The sequence below is a fragment of the Ursus maritimus genome, unplaced genomic scaffold, assembly GCF_017311325.1.
Source record: "Ursus maritimus isolate PB19 unplaced genomic scaffold, ASM1731132v1 scaffold_6, whole genome shotgun sequence".
Classification (NCBI taxonomy): Eukaryota; Metazoa; Chordata; class Mammalia; order Carnivora; family Ursidae; genus Ursus; species Ursus maritimus.
The window spans coordinates 83,597,283-83,613,192 of NW_024426774.1; the positions used below are offsets into that span (position 1 = coordinate 83,597,283).

Sequence of the window (15,910 nt, forward strand, 5' to 3'; positions counted from 1 at the left end):
AGAGCAGTTTCCCCTGTCCTGGGTGCAACACACTTCCAAGTTTGGGAGCAGATGCCTCCCAGTGATGATGACAGTGTGAAAGAATTACTGCTCTGAGACTCAGTCAAGGCAGGTCCTGGCCAATGTGGGCCTATGCCCTGATTTTAGCTAAGAGCAGCTACAGTTAATGGAATTTTTTAAAAGATAGGTCTGTAGACAGAGGTGGTGACAGCCAGAGTACAAGAAGGCTGTGATCCATCTAATTTCCCTGAACAGCAAAGGTCAACTCTGCCTTTTGTCCAAGGCAGAAAGAGCTTGCCTTGGATTAGTGTCCAGAACCAGAAAATAGAGTAAAGTCCCTTTACCTGCACAAGAAAATTCTATGATGACCTTCATGGCTGTGGCAACTAATAAAAAAGGCACTGATTTTCTGTAGCAACAATAACAGGGCATTCCAGCTCTGGTGCTCTTGTTGGCTTGTCGAGAATAAGCTTACCTCTGTGGGCAGTGTTTCTGAGTACCAGAAAGGCCTGATACCTGAGCTGGAGACCAAATGAGGATGAGATATGTGGGACATGACTTTAGCTTAAGGACCACATTGGGAGAAGCTAGGGCCTGATGACCAATCACAGCCCCCTACTGGAGCAGGTACCAGAGAAGAAACTCTTTAAAGCAAATAAAACATGGCCCCCTGAGGATACATAAGGTGGAAGACATTTCATGATTGCTTAGTAGACCCTGTTTTTCAAAGTGTGGCCCTCGGGCCAGTAGCAAAACCTGGGAACATCTCAGAATGGAGAATGTTGGGCCCCATTCCAGACCTAATGAAATGCAAGGTGACCTTATGTACACAAAAGTCTAAGCAACACCACTCTAGTCCAGTGGTTTTCAAACTGGACCGCATATTAGAATCACCAGAGGAGTGTCCAAAAATGCTGATCTTGAAGAATGGAGTGAATTCTGTGCCCATGAAGGTAACACTATGTTGGTGGAAGTCAAGTTCTCGGATGCAATCCATCTTCTCATGCAGTACCTCAAGAAGAACAGTTTGCATCAGGCATTAGCTACCTTGCAGGAAGAGACTACTATGTTTCTGAATACCATGGACAGCACTGAGAGTAGCTGGCGTTACTAGTAGCCATTGCGATACTGTTTTCAGGCTATACAGTCTCTGAAATTGCCAGAAAAAAAATCCTCATTGACCTCTATGAATGGGTTGTTCTGTAATGGATAGAGCTACATGAATTGGGAGCTCCCAGGTCACTCCTGAGACAGACTGACCCCATGATCATGTTAAAACAAACACAGCCAGAGAAGTATGTTCATTTGGAGAACTGCTTGGCCAGGTCTTATTTTAGTTCTCATGAGGAATGCCCAGATAGAAGTAGTCAAGAGCAGCTATTGCCCAGGCCTTAGATGGGGAAGTCAGTGTGGTGCCTCCACCTCGTCTCATGGCATTGCTGAGACAGAAATTGAAGTGGCAGCAGCACCAGGGCTTGCTTCGTCCTGGTATAACCATAGATTTGTTCTGAGGAAAAGCAGCTGTCAAAGATGTGGAAGAAGTTTCCTACACAACTAAACATGCATATTAGGTTTGGTCAGAAATTATATGTGGAGTGTGCTCAATTTTATCCAAATGGTCAGTATTTGGTCACTGGGTCTATTATTGGATTCACTGAAGTCTGGAACTTTATGACTGGAAAAATCAGGAAGGATCTTAATTAAGTAGCAGGCCCGGGATGACTTTCTGATGATGGATGATGCTGTCCTCTGCATTGCTTCAACAGCAGAAGTGTTGGCAATGGGGGCCCAAGAGGGACAGACCAAGGTATGGAAGATTCAGAGTGAACAGTGTTTCAGGAGATTTGAAAGAGCACACAGTAAAGGTGTGTCCTGTCTAAGCTTTTCTAAGGATAGCTGTCAGATCCTTAGTGCCTCTTTTGATCAAGCAATTAAATTCATTGTTTAGAATCTGGGAAAACTCTGAAGGAGTTTCGTGACCATTCCTCTTTCATTAATGAAGCAGCTTTTATACAAGATGGACCTTAGATTATTAGGGCATCCTCTGTGATGTGAAGATCAGGAATATGAAGACCGCAGAATGTTCAAATACCTTTAAATCCAGCACGGCAGGAACAGATAACACTGTCAACAGTATAATCCTGCTTCCTAAAAACCCAGAGCACTTTGTGGTTTGCAACAGATCAAATACAGTGGTCATCATGAACAGGCAGGGCAGATTGTCAGAACCATCGGGTCTGGTAAGAGAGAAGGTGGGGATTTTGTTTGCTGTACTCTCTCTCCCCATGGCAAATGGATCTACTGTGTAAAGGAAGACTCTGTTCTGTCTTAGCATAGTCACTGGCAAACTGGAGAGAACTCTGACAGTTCATAGGAAGGATGTGATCGGTATCACATACAACCTTCATCAGTACCTGATTGTTACCTACAGTGAAGATGGACTCCTAAAACTGGAAACCCTAATTCCTCTTGTCTTTTAAAACTTGCCTGAGAGCCTATACTTGGGGTGCCTGGGTGACTCAGTCAGTTGAGCATCAGACTTGATTTTGACTCAGGTCATGATCTCAGAATCCTGGAATTGCGCCCTGCCTCAGACTCCATGCTCAGCAGGCAGTCTGCTTGAGATTCTCTCTCTCCTTCTGCCTCTGCTCCTCCTCCCAGGCCTTGCATGCTCTCTCTTTCTCTAAAATAAATAAGTAAATAAATCTTGGGGGGAAAAAATAAAGCTCACTTGAGAGCATGTACTCGAATGAAGACTTATTCATGTATTGCTTTTTGGGGGGCCACCTTTTCTAAACGATTGTCTGAATTAGGCACAAGAATAATTTTAGGACAATTCATGTTCAAGTAGCAGTTACCCTTTTTTTATATATATTTGTTTAAGGTATTCATTTATCTGTTTCTAACTGGCACAGTCACTCAATGTTTTCAGTAGACTTCTACCTGGAGAGTGAAATATTGCTGTTTCTAGGAAAAAAATTGTACTCCTCTGATTACTTGAAATGGTTATTGAAACATACCTCCTGGGAAGCCTGGGTGGCTCAGTCAGTTGAGTGTTTGCCTTTGGCTCAGGTCAGGTCAGGATCCCAAGGTCCTAGGATCAAGTCCCTGCATCCGGGTCCTTGCTCAGTGGAGAGCCTGCTTCTCCCTCTGCCTGATGCTCCCCCTGCTTGTGCTCACTCTCTCTTTCTCTTTCTGACAAATAAATAAATAAATTCTTTAAAAAAATAACTCATACCTCTTGCAGTAAAACTTGTAAATAAGGAATTACCCATATTCAGTAGCTTTCTGCTGTTCCTTTGTTTTTCGATGTTAATAAATTTTACACCTTTAAGAAAAAAATCCTGATCTTTAACCTCCCCAGGGATTCTGATTAAATGGTCTGGGACACCAAATGAGCCCTGGGATTTTTCAAATTTCCCCAGTTGGTTCTAATTTGAAACAAATATTGAGAGCTATGTTCTATCCAGACAGATGGTCCTCTCTACAAGAAGAACCAGCAAGAAAGAGCAAGCTGGAAGGGTGGAGGTGATATTTGCAGACTCAGGCAGGTAGGCAGGTGGGCAATGAGAATCACAGACACCAAAAGGAAGTGTTAGGGCCCCAGGCACAGAACAGAATCTCAGAGACACAAAGTAGCTTCGGGTAGTGGGTAGCTAATCAAGACAGTCACATGGTATATCAAAAATGTGTCAGTTGGAGGACGTGTCAAGGAACAGAGCAGAACCTTAGTAACCAGGATGATGGCAGGGGTCAGAGAAAAATTACAGTCAGTTCTGATGTAACTCAGGTTTCAAAAACACAAGTTTATTCCAATGTAATTGATTTATTAAGGAACTGAGCACAAGGCAAGTTTCATTTTTGTTTATACATGATGACATCCATAGAAATACTAGGCGAAGAGCAAAACTGCCCTCAGCTGAAAGGAGCCACATTGGAGCACACACAATGCATACATATTCATGCCTCAGGTGCACTCTGTTCAGCATATGTCCACATTGTGTTAAAACTTTCCATCTGATCTCCCATCACCTTTCTTCTACCACATGACTCTCCTGCTCTAACTCACAAGCTACACTCCCATCCAGCTTGGCCTGAGACTTTTTCAAGGTATAGTGCCATATTTATTGCGGTTTGTATGTTTTTCTTGACCATTGAACATGTACAAAATGGTGCTATTATTTTTATTGGATTCCTACTTTTTTCTTCCTACCCTTTTGAGATAAATATTTTGAGTGTTGTGTCCCTAATCCCATTATACCCATAAATCCTGTGGAATTTGTTGTGCAGTTTTGCATAGCACTGTTGTTTTTTGAAGTGCTTACATTTCATTAGAGGAGAACAGACTGTAAAATCAAGTGGATTTGATGTAGATTCATTTCACTTCTAAGTCAATGCTCTGGAAATTCCCCTTAAGGACAGGATTAAGTAAAAGCTATGAATGGGGTCATTCTCAGCTCTGGAGAAAGAGAAGGTAGAGTGGGACAGGTTGTCAGGAAGTTCTTTGAAATGCCCAGTGGAGGGAATGGTATAATGTGGGTGCAGAGGGAGGAGGGTGCCAACTGATCAGAGAATAGAAAGGAGACCTCCTTGGTGACCTCACGTGCTTACAGAAGGGAGAAGATACTAGAAATCTAGATACTAGATCTAGAAGATACTAGATCTAGAAGATACTAGAATCTAGCTAAGCTCAGTGAGAAGCTGAAGAGTTTGGCCTGTCTTTTCCAAGTAATAAATGTGCTTTGTGAAGATTTGGAGGCAGAAAATTACCTGCTTGTTTTAGAAATAATAATATGATGCAGACATACAGGCTGAAGCAGGAGGTTAGTACCGTGACCTTTGTGCAGGTAACTGACTCTGAGTCTGAGGGTGCCTTCGGGAATAGGAGACTGCTCTCTCCTTGCCTCCTCAATGAAGCCTCCCAAAGAACTAGCTTATCCTGGCTCTGCTTCATTAACTCTTCATGCCTGAATCTGTCATGCAATGTCATGCCCTGAAAACACCTCTTAGGAAAGCCACCAAAAATCCTTTCAACCAGATTTCATCATACTTCCAATCTTTGTTTACCTTGGTCTTTTTCAGGTATTTCATTTTGTTGTGCCCCAACCCAATTCTCACAGTGGCCTCCTTTGCACACCAGGACAGCACTGCTTTCTGTCTCTCTTCCTAGTTTTCTGTCCATCCTATATTTGCTTGAGTCCCTGCCTCTCCCATTCTTAAACACAGGATTCTGTCATTGGCCTCTTCCCTTGTATATATCCTCACTAGGTCACTGTATTCACTTTTTTGATTTTAACAACCACCTACACTACAATATTCCTCAAACCCTTATTTTTAATCCAGATGTCTCTTTGGTAGTTCCATTTCCACTGAAAATTTCCACAAACATCTCAAATACTTCCTATTCAAAGACAAACCCATTGTGTGACTTCTCCTATTCAAACATACTCTTCCTGGATGTTGTTTCCTACTTTGTTGCATCCATGCAAGCGCCCAAGTCATCCTACACCTACAGCCACCAAGCCCTTCCTGTCTTTCTGTCCTAAGTTCCTCAGTTGTCCTTGCTTCTCCAGTCCCCCTGCCACTGATTAAATTCCACTTCTTACCATCACACACCTGGGTCATTTTCTCCATTTCAACTTTCTCAGACCCGTACACTAGGCTCCTCAAGAGACAGCTTTCAAAAATTCATATCTGATTATGTCATCTGATCAATCTGTCCAAAATCTCTGAATCTTGAGACTAAACACCCAAGTTTTTTACTTATTCCAGAAATTCTGCCATTTCGTGCCCCCTTGCAGTACTCTTCATCATTTCCTTCCTCAAACTTTACTAAGCAGAAAACCTGAATGATTGGTAGTTCCTCAAACTGCCTGCTCTGTGACTTTCACATGTTATTCTCTTTTCCAGGGGTGTGTTGTCCTTCTCTGCTCTTTGCCAGAGAATGTATTCTTACCTAAAACTTTACTAAAACATTACCTGAATCTCCCAGGATAATTAATTTCTCATTTATATTTATGATTTCTTTTTTAGTGTAATTTTATTTGTGTATGAACACAGTTTACCTGTTTACCGGTCTATGTCCTATGCTGGTCTGTGTTTCTCATGAATAATATCAGTACTAGATACATTAACAGAAAAAATCATAAGCTGAGTTTCTCAAAGTTGTAGATTGTGTCTAGCACTAATAAGTTTTCTTCCTGTTGATTAATTAAAATGATTGTCTTTATATTTTTTACATCCCTCTGCTCAGAAACATATACTCAGGGGAATTTTAAACCATTGTAGAAAATGTATGTGTAACATTGATATCCAATCAGGTGAGAAAAAAATTAATTAAAAACATCAGAACAGGAAAGGAAGGTGTAAAATAATCTCTATGACATAATTTTATATGGGGAAAATCCTAAAGACTCAACCCAAAACTGTTATATCTAATCAGTGAATTCACAGTTTGTAAAATTAACATACAAAAATCAGTAGCATTCCTATACATTAACAATGAAATTTTTGAAAAAACAATAAAGAAATTGATCCCATTTACAACAGCATCAAAAACAATAGGATGCTTAGAAATAAATTTAATCAAGGATGTAAAAGATCTCCATGCTAAAAACTATAAGAGTTTGATGAAAATCAAGGAAGATGCAAATAAATGGAAAGTATATTGAGAACATGAATTGGAAAAATTAATATTGTTAAAATGTCAATACTGCCATACGCCATCTACAGATTCAGGGTAATCCCTGTCAAGATTCCAATGGCATTTTTTACAGATGTAGAAAAAACACTCCTAATATTCATATGGAGTCACAAAAGAGCCTAAATAGCCAAAGATTTCTTAGAGCCTGATAGTCAGCTAAGGCTGCTGTACAAATGCTATATACTCAGTAACTTAAACAACAAAAATTTATTTCTCATAAATCTGTAGGAGTCCAAGATCTACGTGCTGGCCAGTTCAGTTCCTGGGGAGAGCTCTCTTCTTGGCTTGTCCATGGCCTTCTTCTCACTGTCCTCACATGGCAGAGACCAGAGACAGAAAACAAGCTCTCTCCTGTCTCTTTCTATTAGGCATTAATCCCATCGTGATGGCTTTATCCTCATGATCGAACTACTTTCCAAAGGCCCCACTTCCCAACGCCATCACCTGGGGATTATAGTTTCAACATACGAATTTTGGGGGCAGGGGACTCTGACATTCAGACCATAGCAAGGATCTTGTTAAGAACCAGTGAATCGCATGGTTGGGAGCCCATGTTACACTTTCTTTGACATAAAGTGGTCAGAAATAATGTAGTATGGCTATGAATGATTCCTTTAAACACAGGAATAGTGTTTCTAACAGGACACCTATGGTAGGAAAGTCAAATCCATAACTGAAGTGTGTGTCCATCCACAAAAGTCACTGGGTATGCCCAGTGGCCACCATGTGGCCAGGTAGTTCCTCTGAGGAATGGTGTCAGAGGGGATTTCAGGGTTGTCTGTGCTGTTGGCTTGCTGGTCATCCTTCTCCCTGTCTCTTATTTCCTGCTGCTGCTCACGGTTGTCCAAACCCCACCAGGGATCAATGTCAAGACATTCAGACTTCCTTATTTTAAGATGAGGAACTCCCACAGGGCACAGTCCATTCCCTTCCTCTGTCTCCTTCACTCCCCCTGAGCCCCAGCATCAAACCTTTTTTCCTATTTTCATTTGATACCTTTTTCATAGACACAACAATGTGTCATTGTGACTTTCACAATCATATGGGTGAGAATAAATGATTACTTTCATTTTATGACACTTATTTTATCTTGTATTTGATTACTAGGGTACTATCTTTTGATGGTTGATGCTTTTTATGCATTTCTACCTGCCACATTCTACCACATGCCTACCTCTTGCTGTCACAATCCATGGGAAGGTTGGAAATTGTCAATCACCAACTCCAGGAAGGTTAGTTACGGCTAAAAATCTAAACCCCTCCAATAGTCCACATATAAACATCAGCCAGTAAATAAAATGTATTTTCTCATTACCTGTGTCTAGTTCTCTTGCTTAATTATCAAGAATAAATGTAAATCACAGGAAGCTAGAATTCTACTGGCTTTCCATTATACAGTAGAATCTACTGGCATTCCATTATCCTGATTTCCAAATCAGGAAATCAGGCCTCAGGCACAGTAATAAAACAGAGCTAACAGTAGCAATGAAAGACAGAGCCAAGAATGTACAGGCTATCATGAGGGAAAGGAGCTACTGTTTCATTATTGTTGCTTGGTTATATTTTACTGTTTTATTTGTATGGAAACTATTTAGATGATAGAGAACACTCAAGATGCAGCAACTTCCCTTTTGTTGCTTCAACAGGAGAAAAGATAAAATTCAAATGCACACATTAGATTATTACCTTCTTGATAGAGCTTCATTGCTGGAGAAATGAACATCAAACTTGTTAATGATTTGTAAGAAATGCAAAAAACGTATTGCATGGTGCACTGGGTGTTATACGCAACTAATGAATCATCGAACTTTGCATCAGAAGCCAGGGATGTACTGTATGGTGACTAAGATAATATAATAAAAAAAAAAACATTAAAAAAAAGAAATGAAAAAAAAATGTCAACATCAGTGTCTTGGATTGCAATAATCCTGTGATTAACCTTTCAAGACGTTGAGCCTACAGCTCCAGATAGAAATTATATTTCTCACCCAGCAGGGTGTTTTCCATTAAATTAAAATGTTCAATATTTCTGCACGCATTAGCTTTACTAATTGAGACTAATCTAATGCTCTCAAAAGGCTGAAAAGCAAATATGCAGAAGCACAGATATTACAGGATTTTACTGACTGATTAGCACTGTGTTTCTATAAACAGGTGGCACAGTGGTTGGCCTGTTTGGTGGCACACTATTAGACCTTGATGAAAAATGCTAATTTTCATTTGTGTTAATGGCCTTTGACATCAGTGCTTCACACACTGCTTGCTGGCCTTCTCAGTGGGTACGGATGCCAGCCTCTCTCAGGATGGCTTGCCATTTGCATTAAGTATTCATCACAGAGATAAATAGTCATGGCCTGGCACAACACAAATTGTGGATTTGGAGAAATCAGAGCAAGCCCCTAGGGATGGAGAAGAAAGGAATGTGAGGGGTTTGCTTTCTCGAAATTCAGCGGAGTCTTTGCAAAGCTGCTGGATGATCATCATATACAGATGGCACAAATGCAGATAGACCACATTCGTTTAAATCAAGCCGTAAAACTCACTGTGTCTATCTGTGCAGGCATTCAGTAACTATTCATTTACTCCACAAATATTCTTCCAGTGGCTATACATACTAGGCACAGTTCCAGAAACTGCTCTCGTGTGGCTTGTAAATCTAGTGTAAGAATCAGATAATAAACATATAACTTTGTGTAAGCATAATCTCACAGAGAAAATTCCTGTCCCGTCATGGGAAGAGGATTTATTTAACAGATGCATACTAAATGTAAAGCGGAATATCCCCCTCTATGAATGAACTCTGCATGGGTGTTTTTGGAGGTGGGGAGCAAAAGTTGGGGTATTCCAGAATAGACCTGAATTTAAAAGGAAAGGAAAAAAGAATAGAAGAAAAAAAATTAAAATGAAGAGGGAAAGCATGAAAATGAGAGGAAAAGCGAGAACAATAAATGAAAAGAAAGTAAAGGGGAAGCAATCTCCTGTAAATGAACAGAGCCCCTGTGACTAGTGCCGGAGATTACTCTATTCATCCTGGAGGTTTGCTAGGTGCATGACATGCGTCTCATTCATTCCTCACACACACACAAACAGAATGATGAATATAAGATGCATACTTCATATCATACAATGAAAATGCTTTCAGCATGTGCCTGCAGGCATTATTGCACAAACATATCTTGTATGGAAAAGACAAGTGTGACATAGGTTTTGATGTCTACTAGCTTCCTGAGGAAATGTAGCAACAGATCTGCTTATGTATAAAAGGAGAGAGTATTTTCCATTGGCTTCTTTTAGAATCTCTCCAGGGGCGCCTGGGTGGCTCAGTCGTTAAGCGTCTGCCTTCAGCTCAGGGTGTGATCCTGGCATTCTGGGATCGAGCCCCACATCAGGCTCCTCCAGTGGGAGCCTGCGTCTTCCTCTCCCACTCTCCCTGCTTGTGTTCCCTCTTTCTCGCTGGCTGTCTCTCTCTCTGTTGAATGAATAAATAAAAATCTTAAAAAAAAAAAAAGAATCTCTCCAGAGATAATGATCTTAAACTATGCTTTTTTATTAGGTCTACTACAAATGATAACCTTACACTGGTAACAGAAGGAGTCAGTAAGGGTGGAAGGAAAGCCATTTTTGGTAACTCAAGTAAGTAAATCTGTCTACACAGGTTCCTGTCAGGCTTTAGGAGAAAGAGATCATTCATTCCAAATGTAACCAAATACTCATTATAGGTCTCCCGTGTGTCAGGATCTGGGTTTGGCTCTTGTGATAGAACAATTGAACAAGATTGGCAAGGTCTCTGCCCCATGCAACAACAATCTTCCATATTTGTCACCTGCCCTGCCTCTCAGTAGGAATCCACCCACAGGAAGGGGGGAGAGTGACCTGTTAGGGTCAGTTTTCAATCTCAGTGTTCCAGGGTTTAACCTTGAAAGCATAATTAGTGAGTCCTCTTCTACTTCTCTTTCTACTTTTTATGCTTTTTATTCTGCCAGGATGGATGAAGCCCTTCCGTTGGGGCCACTCCAAACACTGGTGGGAAACAAGATCTGTCCTGCTGTCTGCCCATCTCACTTTTTCTCTCATGCAGGGAAATGCTGCATGCATTATGCTGGTCCCCTCATCCCTCATCCATAGTAAGTTTTACAGTTGAAATGGTAATCAGAAGCAGTCTGGGGATGACATTTTGTTGAATGCCTAAATCCTAGGGTGATCTGACTGCACCCTCCTTTCCATGAGTTTTCTGAGAGCCATTATGCACCAAGGAAAGCAACCACAGCAAAGAAACATATTATGTGCAGTTGTGATGTTGGTCCCCAGATTCATTACAAAACTCCCACAACTTATAGAGGGACACACGATGGCTCTATTTTTCTAAGCTGAGGAAACTGAAGGATGCAGACCACATCTGGTCATTTCCCCCTAGCTTGGGTTGGGATCAGAGGATTTCATTCTCTTGAAGGCATCCCTACCAATCTCTCTGCCTAAAGCCCTCCTTAGTTAATTTTCCTAAGGTGGAGTGAGCATTGTAAACATACTCAGATGCAGGTTGAGCAGTATCTGACTATATTTAAACTGCATCTGTCTAAATCCCACATACTTCTAGCAGTATCCCTCCAAGGCTTAGTTCTGATCTTTGTCCCAGACTTTAATGTTGTAGTAATGACCGCTGGGTTCCCATATTAGTCCCTGAGAGGTCTTTTCTGCTGCATGTCCCACTTGTAACCACTTGGATCTGCGACGTCACTTGGTTGTCATTTCTGTGATGCTGTAGTGTTGTGTCCACCCCTCATGGTGTTTGGAACCCAGTCCTTAAAAGGCTCCTTGATAACAAATACCGTTGATATCCAAAAACAGACTTCCTGGAGTCCAAAGGACTCCCTAATTTCACATATCTTCATGCCTCTCTACTTCTGTGTTAATTGTTATGGCCACATTGGAGCTCCAGAGCCAACCACCACCTCAAACATTCATGTTTTGGCAAGCAAGCTTGCCCTGCGTAGCTGAATTTCTGCCTTCATGTCCATCCACCATCCCTCACTTTCCTGTTCTGCAGGGTGGTGTTCACTTAAAAAATAGAAGAGTCAGTTATTTTACCAGCAAATATGTGTTTATTTGAGAATTGTAACTAGAGATAAGCTATGGCAAAATCATAGACAAGTCCAATGTTAGGAGAGGAATGTTATTTTATAGAGAAGAGGGAAGTTGGGAGGGGTTCTTTTGAATGAAAGTCCATTGGAAAAAAGCAAAACTTCAGGGTGATGACAGTTTCTCATGGACTGTGTTAGAGGGATAGTCAATTTCTTACAGTAGATACAATGACACCTCTCCCTGCTGGGGCTTGTAATTGATGATTCTTTCCCATTGAGGATTCTTCTATTGACAACTGTACCTATAATTGGTATTGACTGGCAGGGTTACCTGTTTCAGTCTCCCCTTCCAGCATCAGGAGCCCACTTTAGTTAGGTTTCCCTTTATTAATTTCTTACATGGTAACATCCTATAGACAAGCTCCTGCTTCCTCCCCTCCATTCTATGTTGACACAGAGCAAGCAAACCTCATATGCAAATGACTTTCCTCCCTTCCTATAACTTTCCTCCCTTCCATGGTGCTCTCTGCACGTTTCAGATTCCCTGTACTTCAAGCCTTGTCAACTTCCCACCTGATCAAGATGTTCCTTCAAGAAGAGAAGACAAGAGATGTATTACTTCCAAAAGGCATTAAGCCAATCGGTTTCATTTTAAACCAGAATTCTCCATAGCGAAAGGCAAGCTTTCTTCATTATAGGAACATAGAGCATTGAGGATCAGGTGGGAGAGATGCTTGAGACCATAAGGATCTCCAGTAAGACAAAACCAGGGTTAGAGCGACTACACACTGGGATTCCTCTTCCCTGAAGATTCCTTCCAGCTTTCTGTCCTCAACCTGCTTTCTCTGTTATGCAGAAGAAGCCAGATCCTCCTTGGAGCCTGTTTCCAAACTTTACAGAGACTCAGGAGCTCTCCTTACTTTCAATATTTTTCAAATCCACACATAACAGTAGCAATGTTTCCAAACTTTACAGAGATTCAGGAGCTCTCCTTACTTTCAATATTTTTCAAATCCACACATAACAGTAGCAATGGTACTTTCATTATCTGTTGATTGAGAAAAAACATAATGGTGAAAAATTGTGAGATGCATTCAATAATTGTTTTTTATTTTTTATTTTATTTATTTATTTATTTATTTTTTTAAAGATTTTATTTATTTATTTGACAGAGACAGAGACAGCCAGTGAGAGAGGGAACACAAGCAGGTGGAGTGGGAGAGGAAGAAGCAGGCTCCCAGCGGAGGAGCCTGATGTGGGGCTCGATCCCAGATCGCCGGGATCACGCCCTGAGCCGAAGGCAGACGCTTAACCGCTGTGCCACCCAGGCGCCCCCAATAATTGTTTTTTAAATGTTGGATTTATTAAGCTAACAATCCACACACATTTAGAAATAGACCTACATATGGCCAAGAAAAGTTATGTGTTCAATCCACTGATCATGCATGGTGCACATTTGGCATCCAGATGCCTGGCTTTGATTCCACAGCCCTACAAGTGTCTACCTCACTAGGTCTATGTGTTTAGACTGTGGACAGATTTCCCACTGGTAATATGAGACTTCTTGGTTTATTCCAAAACGTTTGGCATCATGAAGACAGTCTTAGTCCTCTTTATCCTGCTGCAAACAGGATTTTTGGGAAGTGACAAGAGGCTCATGTGGCCAGTTTTGGAACCATGTCCCAGATGAGAACAGTGGGCAGGGGCTGAGGTCTGTCTCTAGAGAAGAGAAGGAAAGCCACTTTTCTCCTCAGAACAAAGCCAAATAACACTGTGCTCTGCATATTTATTTAGTCTCAATTGCTAGGGAATAACTGATCACCCCCCCATGGGGAGGAAAGCAATTTGGTCATCTTTCAAATGAAGTGTTTTCCTTTGACCATCCGAACAATGTCCTAGTCTTATTAAGTGAGGATCTGAATTTTCTTCCCTCCGTGATGAAATGTAAAAATTCCATTTATACAATAGAAAACATATTTTCACATTCCCCTTTATCCCTAAGGGAGGAAGAAGGAAGTTTTGATTAAAATCTTATCTATTCCCTCGATGAGGCAGTTGCTGGTATTTCCTTACCCCTTGCTGGTTTTGGAGAAATTGTTGCATACATCAGTTTACACTCTTTTTTTTTAATGTTTTTTTTTATTATTATATTATGTTAGTCACCATACAGTACATCCCTGGTTTCCGATGTAAGGCTCGATGCTTCATTAGTTGCGTATAACACCCAGTGCACTATGCAACACGTGCCCTCCTCACTACCCATCACCAGTCCATCCCATTCCCCCACCCGCTCCCCTCTGAAGCCCTCAGTTTGTTTCTCAGTGTCCATAGTCTCTCATGCTTCATTCCCCCTTCTGATTACCCCTCTTTCTTTATCCCTTTCTTCCCCTACCGATCTTCCTAGTTCTTATGTTCCATAGATGAGAGATATCATATGATAATTGTCTTTCTCTGCTTGACTTATTTCACTTAGCATTATCTCCTCCAGTGCCGTCCATGTTGCAGCAAATGTTGAGAACTCATTCTTTCTGATAGCTGAGTAATATTCCATTGTATATATGGACCACATCTTCTTAATTCATTCATCTGTCGAAAGACATCTCGGCTCCTTCCACAATTTAGCTATTGTGGACAATGCTGCTATGAACATTGGGGTGCATATGGCCCTTCTTTTCACTACGTCTGTATCTTTGGGGTAAATACCCAGTAGTGCAATGGCTGGATCATAGGGGAACTCTATTTTTAACTTTTTAAGGAACCTCCACACTGTTTTCCAGAGTAGTTGTACCAACTTGCATTCCCACCAACAATGTAGGAGGGATCCCCTTTCTCCACATCCTCTCCAACATTTTTTATTTCTTTCCTTGTCAATTTTTGCCATTCTAACTGGCATAAGGTGGTATCTTAGTGTGGTTTTGATTTGAATTTCCTTGATGGCTAATGATTTTGAACATTTTTTCATGTGTCTGTTAGCCATTTGTATGTCATCATTAGAAAAGAATCTTCTGCCCATTTTTTGATATGTTTATTTGTTTCTCGTGTATTGAGTTTCAGAAAGTCTTTGTAGATCCTGGATACCAGTCTTTTATCTATAGCATCATTTGCAAATATATTCTCCCATTCCGTGGGCTGCCTCTGTGCAGGATACAAAATCAATCCTCAGAAATCAGTTGCATTTCTATACATGAATAACGAGACTGAAGAAAGAGAAATTAGGGAATCCATTCCATTTACAATAGCACCAAATACCATATGTTACCTTGAAATTAACTTAACCAGAGATGTAAAGGATCTATATTCTAGGAACTATAAATCACTCTTGAAAGACATTGAGGAAGACACAAAAAGATGGAAAAATATTCCATGCTCATGGATCGGAAGAATTAACATAGTTAAAATGTCCATGCTACCCAGAGCAATGTACACTTTCAATGCTATCCCGATCAAAATACCGAGGACATTTTTCAAAGAACTGGAACAAATAGTCCTCAAATTTGTATGGAACCAGAAAAGGCCCCAAAATGCCAAAGAACTGTTGAAAAGGAAAAACAAAGCTGGGGGCATCACAATGCCAGATTTCGAGCTGTACTACAAAGCTGTGATCACAAAGACAGCATGGTACTGGCACAAAAACAGACACACAGACCAATGGAACAGAAGAGAGAACCCAGAAATGGACCCTCGGCTCTTTCGGCAACTAATCTTTGATAAAGCAGGAAAAAACATCCGGTGGAAAAAAGACAGTCTCTTCAATAAATGGTGCTGGGAAAATTGGACAGCTACATGCAAAAGAATGAAACTTGACCACTCTCTCACACCATACACAAAGATAAACTCCAAATGGATGAAAGACCTTGATGTGAGACAGGAATCCATCAAAATCCTAGAGGAGAACATAGGCAGCAACTTCTACAACATTGGCCAAAGCAACCTTTTTCATGACACATCTCCAAAGGCAAGAGAAACAAAAGAAAAAATGAACTTGTGGGACTTCATCAAGATAAAAAGCTTCTGCACAACCAAGGAAACAGTAAAAAAAAAAATCAGTTTACACTCTTAATAAGTCTTCTGTGAGTCATCAGAATCATGACTTGTCAAAGACAAATCTTCTAAAGCAATATATTTTAAG

The 15,910-nt window shown here is 40.8% G+C and overlaps 1 pseudogene; it reads left to right on the forward strand.

Moving 5' to 3' along the window:
- Nucleotides 1-961: 961 nt before the first annotated feature.
- Nucleotides 962-2,480, forward strand: LOC103670655 (annotated as a pseudogene).
- The last annotated feature ends 13,430 nt before the right edge of the window (nucleotides 2,481-15,910 follow it).